Here is a 17,161-nt window from a genome sequence, read left to right on the forward strand (position 1 = left end):
CACCTGTTGTTCCTTGTGTTGTTGATTTTAGCCAGTCTGACAGGTGTGAGGTGATGTCTCATACATGATTTTGATTTGCATTTTTCTCATGATGAGTGACGTTGATCATCCTTTCATGTGTCTGTTGGCTATCTGTGTATTTTCATTGGAGAAATGTCTGTTCATGTCTTCTGCCCATTTCTTAATTGGATTATTTGTTTTTTGGGGTGTTAAGTTGTATATAAGTTTTTTTTTCAAAGATTTATTTATTTGAGAAAGAGAGAGTGTGAGAGCGTGTGTATGTGCACAAGCGGGAGGAGGGGCAGAGGGAGGAGAGAATCCTCAAGCAGACTCTCTGCTAAGCGTGGAGCCTGACATGGGGCTCAATCCCAGGACCCCGAGATCATGACCTGAGCCAATATCAAGAGTCAGACACTCAACTGACTGAGCCACCCAGGTTCCTCATGGGTTTTCTATTCTGTTCCACTGATCTATGTGTCTATTTTTGTGTCAGACAATACCATTTTGATTACTACAGCTTTGTAGCATATCTTGAAATCTAGGTTTCTCATACTTTCAGTTTTGTTCTTCTTCTTCAAGATTGCTTTGGCTATTCAGGTTCTTCTGTGGTTCCATACAAATTTTAGGATTATCTGTTCTAGTTCTGTGAAAAATGCTGTTGGTATTTTGATAGGGATTGCATCAAATCTGTAGGTTGCTTTGGGTAGTGTGGCCATTTTAACAATATTTCTTGTAATCCGTGAGCATGGAATACCTTTCCGTTGCATTGTGTCATCTTCAATTTCTTTCATCAGTGTATTTAAAGTTTTCAAAGTACTGGTCTTTCATCTCCTCGGTTAAGTTTATTCCTAGGTATTTTATCATTTTTGGTGTAATTCTAAATGGGACTGTTTTCTTAATTTCTCTTTCTGCTGCTTCATTATTAGTGTATAGAAATGTAAAGGATTTCTGTATATTGATTTTGTATCCCATGGCCTTACTGAATTCGTTTATCAGTTCCAGTAGTTTTTTGGTGGAATCTTTATGGTTTTCTATATGCAGAATCATGTCATCTGCAAAGAGTGAAAGTCTTACTTCTTCCTTACCAATTTGGATGCCTTTTATTTCTTCTTGTCTCGTTGTGGCTAGGACTTCCAATACTATGTTGAATAAAAGTGGTGAGAGTGGACATCCTTGTCTTGTTCCTGATCTTAAGGGAAAAGCTCTCAGTTTTCCACCATTGAGTATGATGCTAGCTCTGGGTTTTTCCATATATGGCCTCTTATATGCTGAGGTATGTTCCCCCTAAACCTGCTTTGTTGAGGGTTTTTATCATGAACGGATGTTGTGCTTTGTCAAGTGCTTTTTCTGCATCTATTGAAATGATCATTTTTTTTATCCTTTCTCTTGTTGATGTATCATGTTGATTGATTTGCGAATATTGAAGGACCCCTGCATCCTAGGAATAAATCCAACTTGATCGTGGTGAATGATTTTTTCATGTATTGTTGTATTCAGTTGGATTTGCTAATATTTTGTTGAGGATTATTGCGTCTATGTTCATAAGAAATACTGTAGTTCTTTTTGCAGTGTCTTTATCTGGTTTTGGTATCAGAGTAATGCTGGCTTCACAGAATGAATTTGGAAGCTTTCCCTCCTCTTCTGCATTGTGGAATAGTTTGAGAAGAATAGGTATTAATTCCTCTTTAACTGTTTGGTAGAATTCACCCAAGAAGTTGTCTGGTCCTGGACTTTTTTTTCTTGGGAGTGGTTTATTACTGATTCAATTTCACTGCTGGTAATTGGTCTGTTCAAACTTTCTGTTTCTTCCTGCTTCAGTATTGGGAGGTTATATGTATCAGGAATTTATCCATCTCTTCTAGGTTGTCCAATTTGTTTGCATATCATTTTTTATAATATTCTCTTATAGTCCTTTGTATTTCTGTGTTCTTGTTATTTCTCCTCTTTCATTTCTGATTTTAAGCCCCCCCCCTGCCTTTTTTTTTGATGAGTCTGGCTGAAGGTTTATCAATTTTGTTGATCTTTTTGAAGAACCAGCTCCTGGTTTCATTGATCTGTTGTTTTTTTAGTTTCTATTTCATTCATTTCTGCTTTAATTTTTACTATTTCCTTCCTTCTGCTGGTTTTGAGTTTCATTTGTTCTTTTTCTAGCTCTTTAAGGTATAAGGTTAGGTTGTTTGAGATTTTTCTTGCTTCTTGAGGTAGGTCCATATTGCTATAAACGTCCCTCTTAAAACAGCTTTTGCTGCATCGCAAAGATTTTGGATCATCGTGTTTTTGTTTTCATTTGTCTCCATGTATTTTTTTATTTCCTCCTTGACTTCTTGGTTGACTCATTCGGTGTTTAGTAGCATGTTATTTAACCTCCATGTATCTGTATTTTTTCCTTTTTTTTTTTTTGGTTGATTTCTAGTTTCATAGCACTGTGGTCAGAAAAGACACATGGTATGACTTCAGCTTTTTTAATTTGTTGAGACTTGTTTTGTGGCCTAATATGTGATATATTCTGGAGAATGTTCCATGTGTACACTTCAAAAGAATGTGTTTTCTGTTCTTTAAGGATAGAATGTTCTGAATATATCTGTCAGTTCCATCTGGTCCAATGTGTCATTCAAAGCCACGGTTTTCTTATTGATTTTCTGTTTGGATGATCTATCCATTGATGTAAGTGGGGTGTTAAAGTCCCCTACTATTATTGTATTACTACTGATTACTTCCTTTATATTTGTTATTAGCTGCTTTATGTATTTGAGTGCTCTCATAAATACTTAAAATTGTTATATCTTCTTGTCGGATTATTCCCTTTATGATTATGTAGTGTCCTTCCCTGTCTCTTGCTATATTCTTTTTTGTAAGATTTGGTTTTTTTATTTGAGAGACAGAGAATGAGCAGTGGGGAGGGGCAGAGGGAGAGAGGGAGAGAGAAGTAGGCTCCCCACTGAGCAGAGAGCCTGATGCGAGGCTCAATCCCAGGACCTGGAGATCATGACCTGAGCCGAAGGCAGATGCTTTACCAACTGAGCCACCCATGCACCCCTCTTGTTATATTCTTTGTTTTAAAGTCTATTTTGTCCAACATAAGTATTGCTATCTTGGCTTTCTTTTCACTTCCATTTTCATGATAAATGCTTTCCTATCCCTTCCCTTTCAATTTGCATGTGTCTTCAGGTCTGAAATGAGTCTCCTATAGGCAGCATATAAATGGGTCTTGTTTTTTTATGCATTCTGTCACCCTATCTATGTCTTTTGAGTGTTTAGTCCATTTACATTCAAAGTAATTATTGATAGGTATGTATTTATGCCATTTTTTACTTATTTTATGGCTGCTTTTGTAGTTCTTCTCTGTTCCTTTCTTCTCTTGCTCTCTTATGATTTGCTGGCTTTCTTTAGCCATATACTTGGATTCCTTTCTCTTTATTTTTTGTATATTTACTAGTGGTTTTTGATTTGTTACCATTAGGTTTGTATGTAACCTCTTAGGCACATAGCAGTCTATATTAAGTTTATGGTCACTTAAGTTTAAATCCATTCTTTACTACCCACCCCCCACCATGTTTTAGGTATATGGTGAATCCCTTGACTGACTTTTATAAATACACTTAATTTCACTGCTTTGGTGCTTCCTACTTTCTTACTCCTCCTTATGGTATTTCCTTTCCACTCAAAGACTCCCATTTAATATTTATTGAGAGCTTGTTTGGAGGTTCTAGTGGGGGGGGTGCAGCTACTTGTATACCCTTGGGTCGTCCTCTTCAACTGAGCACTCAGCTTTGGGAGGGACACACATGGAGTGGTGAGGGAGGAAGGGGACACCCGCTTAGCCAGCCAGATCAGCCAAATCAACCCTGGTGATCAGTTGGGTGAAAGATGTTGCAGCCAGATCGCCCTCACATCCCCATTTAATATTTCTCGTAGGGCTGGTTTAGTGATCATGGATTCCTTTAACTTTTGGGAAGCTCTCTTTCTGTTCTGAATGACAGCCTTGCTAGAAAGAGTATTCTTGGCTGGGTTTTTTTTCTCTTTTTTAATTTAAATTCAACTAGCCAATATATAGTAAATCATTAGTTTCAGACGTAGACTTCAATTATTCATCAGTTGTGTATAACACCCAGTGTTCATCACATCATGTGCCCTCCTTAATGCCCATCACCCAATTACCCCATTCTGCCACCCACCTCCACTCCAGCAACCCTCAGTTTGTTTCCTATAGTTAAGAGTCTCTGATGGTTTGTCTCCCTCCCTGATGACTTCCCATTCAGTTTTCCCTCCTTTCCCCTATGATCCTCTGCAATGTTTCTTATATTCCACATATAAGTGAAAACATATAATTGTCTTTCTCTGATTGACTTGTTTTGCTCAGCATAATACCCTCCAGCAGTGCCATCCACGTCGATGTAAATGGTAAGTATTCTTGTACATATGTACATACACCACATCTTCTTTATCCATTCATCTGTCGATGGACATATGGGCTCTTTCCATTGCTGGCTATTGTCGACATTGCTGCTATAAACATTGGGGTGCATGTGCCCCTTTGGATCATTACATTTGTATCTTTGGGGTAAATACCTAGTAGTGCAACTGCTAGGTCAGAGGGTAGCTCTATTTTTAACTGCTTGAGGAACCTCCATACTGTTTTCCAGAGTAGCTGAATCAGTTTGCATTCCCACAAACAGCATAAAAGGGTTCACCTTTCTCCACATCCGCACTGACATTTGTTGTTTCCTGACTTGTTAGTTTTAGCCATTCCGACTGATGTGAGGTGGTGTCTCCTTACAGTTTGATTTGTATTTCCCTGATGCCAAGTGATGTTGAGCATTTTTTCATGTGTCTGTTGGCCATTTGTATGTCTTCTTTGGAGAAATGTCTGTTCAAGTCTTCTTCCCATTTCTTGACTGGATTATTTGTTTTTTGGGTGTTGAGTTTGGTAAGTTCTTTATACATCTTGGATAACAAGCCCCTTTTTTTAAGATTATTTATTTATTTATTGAGAGAGAGCAAGACGGAGAGAGCATGAGTGGGGAGGAGAGGAAGAAGCAGGCCCTCCATGAGCAGGGAGCCTGACGCAGGGCTCAATCCCAGGACCCTGGCATCACAACCTCAGCCAAAGGCAGATGCTCAACCAACAGAGCCACACAAGTGCCCCGGATACTAGCCCTTTATCTGATGTCATTTGCAAATATCTTCTCCCATTCAGTAGGTTGGCTTTTAGTTTTGTTGATTGTTTCCTTTGCTGTGCAGAAGCTTTTTAGCTTGATGAAGTCCCAATAGTTCATTTTGTTTTTTTCCCTTACCTTTGGAGACATGTGTAGCAAGAAGTTGCTGCAGCTGAGGCTGAAGAGGTTGCTGTCTATGTTCTCTAGGATTTTGACGGATTCTTGTCTCACATTTAGGTCTTTCATCCATTTTGAGTTTATCTTTGTGTATGGTATAAGAAAATGGTCCAGTTTCATTCTTCTACATGTGGCTGTCCAATTTTCCCAGCCCGATTTGTTGAAGAGACTGTCCTTTTTCCATTGGGTATTATTTCCTGCTTTGTTGAAGATTAGTTGACCATAGAGTTGAGGGTCCATTTCTAAGTTCTCTATTCTGTTCTACTGGCTGTTTTTTTCTTTTAGCACTTTGAATGTATCATGCCACTCTCTTCTGGTCTGAAAAGTTTCTGATGAAAAATCAGCTTACAGCCTTATAGGGTTTCCCTTGTACATGGCTGTTTTCTCGTCCTGCTTTTTAAAATGCTCTCCTTATCACTACTTTTTGCCATTTTAATTACTATATGTCTTGATGTGGACCTCCTTGTGTTGATTTTGTTGGGGGCTCTCTGTACCTCCTGGATCTGGATTTCTGTTTCCTTTCCCAGATTTGGGGAGCCATCGGCTATTATTTCTTCAAATAAATTTCCTGTCCCCCTTTCTCTCTCTTTTCCTTCTGGGATCCCTATAATGCAAATGTTAAGTAATGTTCTAATTCTTAAACTCAGTAGTAGATGCACAAGTTTTCATTTCATTATGCTCTATACCCTACATTATATTCTTTTGGATGTATCAACTATTTTATAATTTTAATTAGGTGGAAAGCAAGTCATGTAAAATCCCTTCTGAAACTGAGGATAGAGGTGGGAAATGTAGAAATATAAATACATACACACACATAATTAAGAGACATCTAACAAAGATTAAGAAAATAAATCACTGGGATGCCTGGGTGGTGAAGTTGGTTAAGCGACGGACTCTTGGTTTCAGCTCAGATCATGATCTGAGAGTTGTGAAATCGAGCCCCACACTGGGACTCCACTCAGCATGGAATCTGCTTCAGATTCTCTCTCCCTTTGCCATTCCCACTTGTACTCTCTCGCTCCCTTTCAAATAAATAAATCTTAAAAAAAAAAAAGAAAAATCACATGTAGTTATAAAAGTTGTCTCACTTTTATTAAAAAGAATAAAGTCATTGATATTTAGTCTGCCCAGCCAAATCTGGAATGCCCCAGAGGCTTTTGAATGGCCTTTAGAGTTAGAACTCTTAGAGAAATGGGAACGTTTTCTTTCTAGAGTTTTTTCCCTCCTAAATTATATTTGTTTGCTTTTCTTTGTTCTATAGTCACAAGTACACCTCTAACTTTAGGCCCCTCTCATATATAAATTATAAGGAAGAGTGGATAAGACAGGAGTATGCTTTAGAAAAGTTTACTATGAAGAAAAAAACAACCCAAAACTACAGCACGAATTTGATATACATAAGAGATATAAAAGACACATAGGAAATTTGACCCTGACATTTAAGATTGTTTCCTTATAAGAAAAACAAACAAAAGAACAAAGTTAGCCAAAATGGTAAAAATTACTCTAATTTTTACAACAGTATTAATTAGCTCCAAATGTAACAATATATAAACTAAAATATAAAACTACGGGTACCATTTTGAACACCTGAAAAAAAATTAGTAAACTCATATATTTCCTTAGATTAGCTAAACTTCTTTTTTCAGGAGACTCTAATATCACAGAGTTATTCCAAACATAGCACTAAAAGCAGAGATCACATAAATTCAAAATTATCTTGGGAATACCTCATATCATCCATAAAGTATATGTGTTGCAATAAATCCAACACAACCAGGGATTTTTTTCTGGTATGGAACAGTTTGCTATTTTCAACTGAACACAGTTGAAGTAGCTGGCTTATCCTTAGGAGCTATGCCATGAGAAAAGCATCTACCTAGCACTAGAACCACATGGCATGCTCATACTATGGGAGGCACAAAAATGCTGTACAGAAGAAACTCACTGAGTAGTATAGCAAAGAGAACCTAAATTTAAATTTAATTTAATTGCTTTTAACTATTTTACCATTCTCTGAACAAAGATGGCTGAATGTGAATATATACAATTCTGTTTTATTCCTCATATTTGTATTCCAGAATTCTACAGGGAAAGTTATGAGAAAAAAATAGACTCACTGTCCATTGCCAAAAACATTTTTTTGGTTCACTCACTAAAATTTAAGCTAAAAATACCATATTAAACCACCATTACCTTAAAGTAGAAAATTGTACCACAAGCATAAAGTATTTCATTTTTAAATTTTCTTTCTTTGATTTCTATTTATGATGTGTAACATGCTTTCAAGTTATAAATGACACCTAGAATGAAGAAAAAATCCTTCTTAAAAATTTTTTAAAAGATTATTTATTTGAGAGAGAGAGAGCACGAGCTAGTGAGTGAATGAGAGAGAGAGAGCATGAGCAGCGGGGAGGGGGAGAGGGAGAGGGAGAAGCAGACTCCCCGCTGAGTAGGGAGCCCAGGATCATGACCTGAGCCCAAGGCAGATGCTTAACCAACAGAACCACCCAGGCACCCCCAAAATCCTTTTATTTCATCAAGTAAGTAAAAAAAAATATGTAAGGAATCCTAGACTCCATGGCCAAAGGATTCAGTGTAGGTCATCTAGTCAATCTCCTATCCAATCTATGAATCCTAAGAATTCTGGATTACATTAAATATTGGTCTAACTGGCATAATTTGCCTACCAGGAAACAATTTATAACCTATTAAGTTGCATCACTGGCTCAGTGTTCCACTTAAGAGCTGAGCCAAATTAACAGCAAGAAAGTACAGCTTCATCACCAACAGTAAAATAAAAATGCCCAATACTAAACTTACAGGTTTAATAAAATTCATTTTAAAAGTTCAGTTTTGTGATAAAAAATAATTTACAGGGGCGCCTGGGTGGCTCAGTTGGTTAAGCGACTGCCTTTGGCTCAGGTCATGATCCTGGAATCCCGGGATCGAGTCCCACATCGGGCTCCCTGCTCAGCAGGGAGTCTGCTTCTCCCTCTGACCCTCTTCCCTCTCGTGCTCTCTATCTCTCATTCTCTCTCTCAAATAAATAAAATCTTTAAAAATAATAATAATAATTTACAGATTCGTGTAAAGGTAGAAAGAACAAAGGGATGGTTTTGTTTTGTTTTTTAAACCTATTTCCCAAAAGAAACATTCATTTAGTTCCTATATATACATAGGTATTGGTGAATGTGAAATTTGTTTATATTCCAGTTCAACTTTTTTTAGTAGGCTATTTATGTTTGGGTATCCTGAATACAATACTGCCTTATTTCAGAAAACTCCGCCATCTATGGCATTTTCAAAGAAAAAATTTTAAAAGCAGATTATTCTAATTTTTCAATAGCTAAAACTAAAAACTGTTTTGCTTAATCAGCTGTCACACCAGAGGTTTAAAAACAACAAATTAATCTTGGCTGTCCTAAAGATTGGTATTTGAGAAGGGAACACTGTCACAGTTTGAATACTGAAACTCTCCAGCCACATACTTCCAGCCCTGATTACCATTTAGACCATGTGTTCTTGACCAGGGCATTGTGAATCGTACATGCTCTTTAGATTTAGCAATGCCCTAAGATTATGTACAAATCTGAATGTGCATGTGTCTGTGCACTTTCCAGGGCCAGATTGTTTCACTTTCATCAGAATCTCAAAGGATAATGTAACTACCCAAAACTTAAGAACCGTGGATTAAAACAGTATTTCGTGATCCTTATCTACCATCTGACTTTAATTTTCAGTTTCTGCCTTCTTCATTCTAATCTTCCCACTCATCTTGTCCACAAAATTCTTTCTTTGGTTTTGATATGTGGCTTCTTTATTCACTCTTCAAAGACAGTAAGGAAAAACTAGAGCTTCATAAAATGAGGAAAGAACCTATCTACTTAAAACTACAGTCAAAGGTGGCTTCAAAAATTGAATCTATAATATTTAAGAAACATTTTTTTAAAAAGCTACTTCTGAGAACTTTGTCTTTCAGTTAGTTACACAACCAATTTTATCTTTTAGTTATCTCTTGTCCTTCAGTTGAGAAAACAATCGGAGAACTGAATTTGTGATTCAGCTATACTCACCTTTACCTTTTAAGGCATGTTAAGACTTAACATAAAAATACATACGACAAAAAAATAATAATAACATCACCCCAACCCCACAATACAAATACACATAACTGACTTCATTAAGATGGTGTTTCTTCAAGAATTAAACCTTAATTTACTTATAAAACAAAATGGTTTTCCTCTGATATAGCAAGGACCGATTTAGCAAGGAACATCCTGATGAAAAAGGGCAGAATTGCTGAGAATGCTATCCTACTTTTACACTGACTTCCCTCCTCTAAGCATCTGTTAAGTGTGGGATGAGAAAAAGGTGCTGGAATCTGGAGAGGCAGACTAGAATAAAAATATATTTGGTTCCAAGAATTTAAAAGAGAGAGAGAGAAATGTCACTGGAAAAATTACAGAAATAAGAAGGTTAAAAACAGCTCTGCTCCCCTTTAACTGACAAATAACTTCACATATTATCTACACACATCAACTCTTCAATTCTTTAACCCTCTGGGATCTCTTTCCTTTCCCTCACAATCCTCTCCCCTTATCCAAGGCATTAACATAAGACTTGTAGGGTTGAGTCTTGCTTTGTGATCCAAACTGAAAATCCTGGGTTTTTTGAAAGGTGTGTTAAATATAACAAAAAGATAAATCTGTTAAAATCCACGTATTTCAAAACTCACTGACTGACTTGCGGATCATAGGTTGTGATTTAAAAAAGCAAGTATAACTAAAAATTATCTTAAATCGGTCCACTGCTTTTTATCTCCACCATCAGAACCAAGGTCCAAAACAACTTTGCCTCTTACCTGACTAGTATATGCCTCCCTCTGATCAACTGTGTACAAAGTAGCCAATGTAATCTTTAAAAATGTAAATGGATCATAGCACTGTATAATAGTTCCAAGGCTTTCTAATGCATCTTCAAATTAAATCCAAACTCTCAGCATTTGAGAAGTCAGTATGGCAGAATAATTCACATTGCCTAAGAAAAAGTGCTTGTAACAGTGCCCAGAACCCCACAAATGCTGAGTGAACGTTAGCATATTAAGGTACAGCTTAATATACCTGCCTGCCTCTCTTACCCTGAGGTGACACTCTCCACCAACTATGAGCCTTTCAGTTAACTAAAAGCTCTTTCCCACTTTGGGGCTGCTATTTCCCTCTGTCTGAAATGCTTTTCTCTCAGTCCCTTCAACAACTTCTGTCTTTCACTCATAAATCAAGTCCTCAACCTAAATGTCTTCTCGTTGATGAAGTCCTTCTTTCTTCCTCTTTCTCAATGCCATTCTCTGTTATTCTGTATTGTACTACTCTTTTTATTTCCTTCACAGTGTTTGTATTTTGTAATTTTTTTTTGTTTCATTGGTTAAACTCTTGAACATCACCAAATGACTAAGCATTGATCCAATGAATTCTCTAACTTGCTTAATGTAGGAATCATTGGATTCTGTTCTTTCTATCCAAAATGTAGGTACTTATCTCCTCTTACCAACAAGCTAGGAAAATTGGTCACTAATATACATATGTCATAGCTCATGCTACGATTCATTATATGTACACACTTCACTTGTTAATTAAACAAAACCCCAAGTCCAACAAGGTACTAAACTAGGTGCTGCAACAACAGCAACCAGGATGAGAAACTGAAGATTATCTCCACCCTTAAGGTCTCTAAGATTTTTTACTTATTTATTTGAAAGAGAGCAGAGTGAGTGAGAACACGAGTCGGGTGGCAGAGAGGCCAAGGGAGAGGTAGACGCTGGCTCCCCACGGAGCAGGGAGCCCGATGTGGGGGTTGTTCCCAGGGCCCTGGGATCATGGCCTGAGCCGAAGGCAGAGGCTTAACGACAGCCACGCAGGCGCCTCCTTAAGGCCTTGAGTGACATAAACTTAGGGTGGGAAAAAGACAAGGAAGAGGGGCATTTCAAGCAGGGGATGGGGTGGGATGAAGAGTCATGATATGTATGTAAAAATGTGTATTTCACCAAAACTAAGATACCAGAGATTGCAGGATATGTTGCACTAAGGAAAAAATGCTGCCAAAATTAATTATTAATAATTGTTCCTTAATGGTGAAATATCACCAGTAATAAGATGCATACCAATATGAGAGATGGATCCTAGTTCAGAGATACTAAAGTGTAAGGAAAAGAGGAAGAGGAGAAGGAAAGAAGGGGGAGGAGAAGGAAGAAAAATGACCATTCAGTTATTAATGTAAAACCAGTCTTCCAAGAATCTCAAAAAATCTCAGTGATATGGAATATTGGTTATTCGCTAAAATTTGTGATCAGGAAGGGGAGAAAAAGCCCCCAGAAAGAATGTTCACAGAGCAACCCATGCTTTCTTACTGTTTTCATTTGCCTTGCATATTTTTGCCTTTTCCTTTATTTTTCACTTTCTAAATCATTCTGTACATCTCTTATAATTCAGCACAGAGTTGAGTCTTGCTCTGTGATCCAAATTAAAAATCCTGGGTTTTTTGAAAGGTGTGTTAAATACAATAAAAAGATAAATCTTTTAAAATCTACATACTTCAAAACTCACTGACTGACTTGTGGATCATAGGTTGTGATTTAAAAAAGTATAACTAAAAATTATAATAGCAAATTAAAAACCTTAAATACATATGGTTAAAAATAATTAGGGGCACCTGGGTGGCTCAGTCAGTTAAGTGTCTAACTCTTGACTTCAGCTCAGGTCACGATCTAGGGATCATGGGATCAAGCCCTGTATCAGACTCTGCACTGAGCATGGAGCCTGCTTGGGATTCTCTCTCTCTCCCTCTCTCCCCAACCCTGCCTTGCCCCTCCCCCTCTAAAAAAATAGTAATAACAATGAAAATATTCCGTTTCAAACCTTATGAACAACTTATAAACTGTATAGCTTTAAACGCTTATATTAGAGGGGCACCTGGGTGGCTCAGTCAATTGAGCATCTGGGTCTTGGTTTCAGCTCAGGTCATGATCTCAGGTTGGTGGGATCGAGCCCTACCTCAGGCTCCAAGCTCAGGGCAGAGTCTGCTTGTCCCTCTCCCTCTACTCCTCCCCCTGCTTGTTCTCTCTCTCTCTCTCTCAAATAACTAAATAAATAAAATCTTTTTTTTTTAAATGCTTATGTTAGAAAAAAGCCTAACAATTGCTGAAGTAAGCATCTATCTGAAGGAATCAGAAAAAGAAAACCCAAAGAAATTTGAATAAAATTCCACTTCCAGTAACACACTAGGCTAGATTATTCACCCAATTCTCTCACTGAAAACAGCTAAAAGTGATGGGTAAAATTTTATTTCAAAAAATATTAAAAGCACTGAAGAGCTGACAAGATCATAAAGGAATAACAAGACCGAAATCTATGAGAAAGCAGAAACTCAAAGAGATAAGTGGCATAATGAAACTGTTTTTATCTCGTATACATCTGCCTAACTCACCAAATTAAGCTTTAATTTTGATAATCTCTTGGGAGAGAAGAGAAATCAAAGAATAAGACCTACCCCAAATGGAAAATCTAACAAGAGATCCTTTTTCCACAAAGCTGGGACCCCCCCCCATCCAAAAGTTTCATGCTCAGGAAAAGACTGAACAGGAAAAGTAAACCCAGGCCACCCCTTCATCACCAAAGGATGAGGAAATTTGTCTTCCGGATGCAGAAGACAACAAGGATTCCTAAGAGGTTGTAAAGACGAGCAGGCCCAGACACATATTTGCAATCCAAAGTCACCCCCATAGGGTGGTCCAAAACCTCAAAGGATAAATTTAGTCACCAAATTGCAGTACCTTGCGATATCTGGGGGGAAAAAACTAAAGGTATATCCTCTTGAAGCAATGTGTTTCCTTCTTGGGCCTCAAAGAAGAACCACAAATATTTTTTCCAGGGAAAATAAGCAATTCACAGTAAAAGTCTCACACAGGATAAATAAAAAGAAATCTATACCTAGGCACATCATATGAAACTTCAGAAAACCAAAAAATAAAGAGTTCAAAAGCAGCAAGATGTAAAAACAAAACAAAACACATATACTTAAATGAATAATTATTAGGCAGCTGATTTATCAACAGCAATAATGAAAACCAAAAAGAGAGTGGAATTATCTCTTACAATGATTACAAAAACACTGCCAGCCCATAATTTTATACCTAATGAAATATCTATCCAAAAAAAGTGACACAGATTTCAGACTGAGAATTTCATAGATTTCATAGCTGAGAATTTACTACAGAAATACCATTAAAGAGAATTCTAAAGAAAAAAAATCTCCAAAAAGAAGTGATCCAGATGGAAAAATCAGAATCAAGAGCACACAAAGTTGGAACTGACACCAAATTCAGAGGTTCACTGTCACCATTTTCTGCCACGTAGACTGAAGAGTAGAAAAGTCAGTGGACAACAAGAGGAAAGGAAGACTCAAAGGAAAAAGAAAGAAAGAAGGTCCTGGTATCACTGTAAGCCCCTGGGTCCAGCTGTTCCCAAGGCCTACTGAAATCCTGTCCTTGGAAAATATGAGATACCCTAATGTTAGATTCTGCTTTTCACTTAAAAAGTGTGTAAAGGAGGGGTGCCTGGGTGGCTCAGTCCTTAAGTGTCTGCCTTCAGCTCAGGTCATGATCCCAGGGTCCTGGGGTCAAGCCCCACATTGGGCTCCCTGCTCTGCAGGAGGCCTGCTTCTCCCTCTCCCACTGCCCCTCCTTGTGTTCCCTCTCTCGCTGTGTCTCTCTCTGTGTCAAATAAATAAAATCTTAAAAAAAAAATGTGTAAAGGAGAAAGGCCAAAAATTAATAAAAAAATAAAACATATAATAGAAAAAATCAAAGTCAAGCACTGGTTTTTGATAAAGCTAAGAAAATATATAAACCCTCTAATAAGACTGATGAAGGAAAACAGAAGTCACAAAAAATATTAGGAATAAAAAAGAGAGAAATATTAAGCAGAAATTTAAAACATAAGAATGAACAACTTTATGCCAAATACAAAATGGATGGATTCCTAAAAAAGAAATTTTTTTTTCTAAAAACTGCCCTAACTAGAAACAGAAATTTTAAATAAAACCATTTAGAAAACTGAATACATACCTCCTCAAAAAAATACTAAGCCCAGACAGTTGGAACAGAAGTTCGACCAAACTTTCAAGAAACAGATCATTCCAATCTTATGTAAACCCTTAGGGGAGGCAGGGGAAGGAAAGGAATAGTTCCCAACTCATTCTTTGAGGCTGCTATAATCTGAATACCAAAATCAAAGATAACATAAGAAATAAAATTATGGGCCAATATCACCCATGCACTTAGATGCAAAATTCTAAATGAAATACTAATAAACTAAATCCACTTGTATATGAAAAAAGACCATCATATTAAGTTTGGTTCATTCCAGCAATGCAAGGATAATTCAACATTAGAAAACCTATAAATGCCATTCACCACCTTAAGAGAATAAGGAAGGACAACCATAGGATCTTCTCACAAGTATAGAAAAAGTGATAAGACTTAATATTCGTTCTTCACAAACAAAAACATCTCAGCCAACTAGCAACAGAAATGTCTTTAACGGGATGCCTGGGTGGCTCAGTCGTTAAGCATCTGCCTTCGGCTCAGGTCATGATCCCAGGGTCCTGGGACAGAGCCCCGCATTGGGCTCCCTCCTCCACGGGAAGCCTACTTCTCCCTTTCTCACTCCCCCTGCTTGTGTTTCCTCTCTTGCTATGTCTCTAACTGTCAAATAAATAAAATCTTTAAAAAATAAAAAAAAAATATCTTTAACCCATACAGCATCTATCAAAAATCTACAGTAAACACTATTCTTAATAGTGAAACATAAGAAGCACTTGCTTTTAAAAATTAAGTGCAACATAAGAATGCCCACTATTAATGCTTGTATTGAATACTGTACTGGAAGTCCTAATTAGCACAGTAAGGCAAAAAAAAGAAAAGATGTAACTACTGGGAAGGAAGACACAATTTGCATTCACAGTATTTTAATAAAATAATTTAATAAGGTGAATGAACATAGATCTGTATTATATACCAAAAAAGCTTACATCAGCAAATAGAAATGGAAAGGAAAAACAAAAGAGGAAAAATATACTATTTATGATAGTAACAAGAAATATGATATCTAATCATTCAAAGAGAAGACCTGAGAGAGATTTATGGAGAAAAAGAAAAAAACTTTACTGAGAGGTATTTTTAAATATTTAAATAACTAGAAAGACATACCATGTTCAAGGATAGTAAGACTCAGTATCATGAAATAAAGAGAATTAAATGCATGTGTATATTAAAAGTTACAAAGATCTTTAAAAAAAAGGTTAAAGAGATCTTGGGCTCATATACAAGGCAAGCCCCATTTTATTTATTTATTTATTAAAGATTTTATTTATTTACTTGGGAGAAAGACATAGAGACAGAGAGTGAGAGCATACGTAGGGAGAGGGGCAGAGGGAGAGGGACAAGCAGACTCCCTGCTGAGCAGGGAGCCCGACATGGGGCTCAATCCCAGGACCCTGAGATCATGACCTGAGCCGAAGTCAGACGCTTAAGTGACTGAGGCACCCAGGTGCCCTACAAGGCAAGTCCCATTTTAAAATTATAGCTTTGGAATATTTGCATACCTTGACTAAATTACTACCATTTATGGGTATTTTTGCAATTGGTGTAAACTTCTTAGTCACTAATCACAGATATTTTAACTAAATTGTAGTAATAGTGGATATGGCATTTTAGAATTCTTACAGTTGCGATCAAGAAGTATGAGTGAAGAGTATATGATGAGTACACGGCTGAGTTCTAGCTGAATGTGCTGTGGCCCCACTGGTTCAAAGAACAATCAGTGTGCACATTCAACCCAATGTAAGTTCTGGTAACTACTCCTGCAAGTGATGAAATGTTGCTAACATTTTACATAACACATAAGGTTTTGCTTCTTGGTAATTACATGTGAACATTGCCAAAATATCTCCTTAAAAGCCACCTAAAAGTGTAAACATTTATTCTGAATATAAATTGCATCTGTAAGAGGAAAACAGACAAAACACATTCATAATACAATGATCATATGGGGCTCATAGGGTATCTATAGTGGACCTATGTACAATCCTCATACATAAAATATACTTCTACTTGTGAGATCCATAAGCAGTTCCCCAGTTTGCTCTACCATAGATCTAAAATTGATCAAATGTATGATTTTCCTTAGGTCTAACTTACTCAAATTTAATTTCGGTTTATGTGAATTTTGTGATATCTTATATTGCTGCTTAAACTTTCCTTATTCAAATTCCTAATAGAATTAGAAGTAACAATCATTTGTTTTACTAACTGCTAGGAGATGATAATACCAGTAGCTAACATTTATTGAATGCTTACTGTACGTCAGGGACTGTTTTAAGTGCTTTTGTATATTCTAAATAATTCAATCTTCACAACAACTTTACCAGGTGGATATTACTATCACCATTTTACAGGAAGGAAAACTGAGGTACAGAAAAAGTTAAGTCACTTTCCCAATGTCACACAAGTAAGTGGAAAAGCTTAGGGATTCATACCCAGGAGTCTGTCTCCAGAGCCCAGACCCTCAATTACTACATTACACCTTTTTTCACAATATTTAAAAGATACATAAAATTATCATAGACAAAAAACTCACCATTAAAAAAATTATCAGTAACAGTTAACAACAGTTAAGCAATATTAAGAGCAATACAACTTATCATAGGTTAATACTTAACAGCTATTTCAAAGTTTCATGGCTATAATTAAGAGTTTTGAAGTTGGACAG

The 17,161-nt window shown here is 36.8% G+C and overlaps 1 protein-coding gene across 21 annotated transcripts in view; it reads right to left on the reverse strand.

The window, feature by feature from the left end:
• NUMB (NUMB endocytic adaptor protein) overlaps positions 1-17,161 on the reverse strand; it is a 175,358-nt gene that overhangs the window by 84,425 nt on the left and 73,772 nt on the right. The window lies entirely within an intron of this gene.

This window comes from Callorhinus ursinus, unplaced genomic scaffold (genome assembly GCF_003265705.2).
Source record: "Callorhinus ursinus isolate GAN/ISIS: 27379988/994484 unplaced genomic scaffold, GSC_fseal_2.0 scaffold8, whole genome shotgun sequence".
Classification (NCBI taxonomy): domain Eukaryota; kingdom Metazoa; phylum Chordata; class Mammalia; order Carnivora; family Otariidae; genus Callorhinus; species Callorhinus ursinus.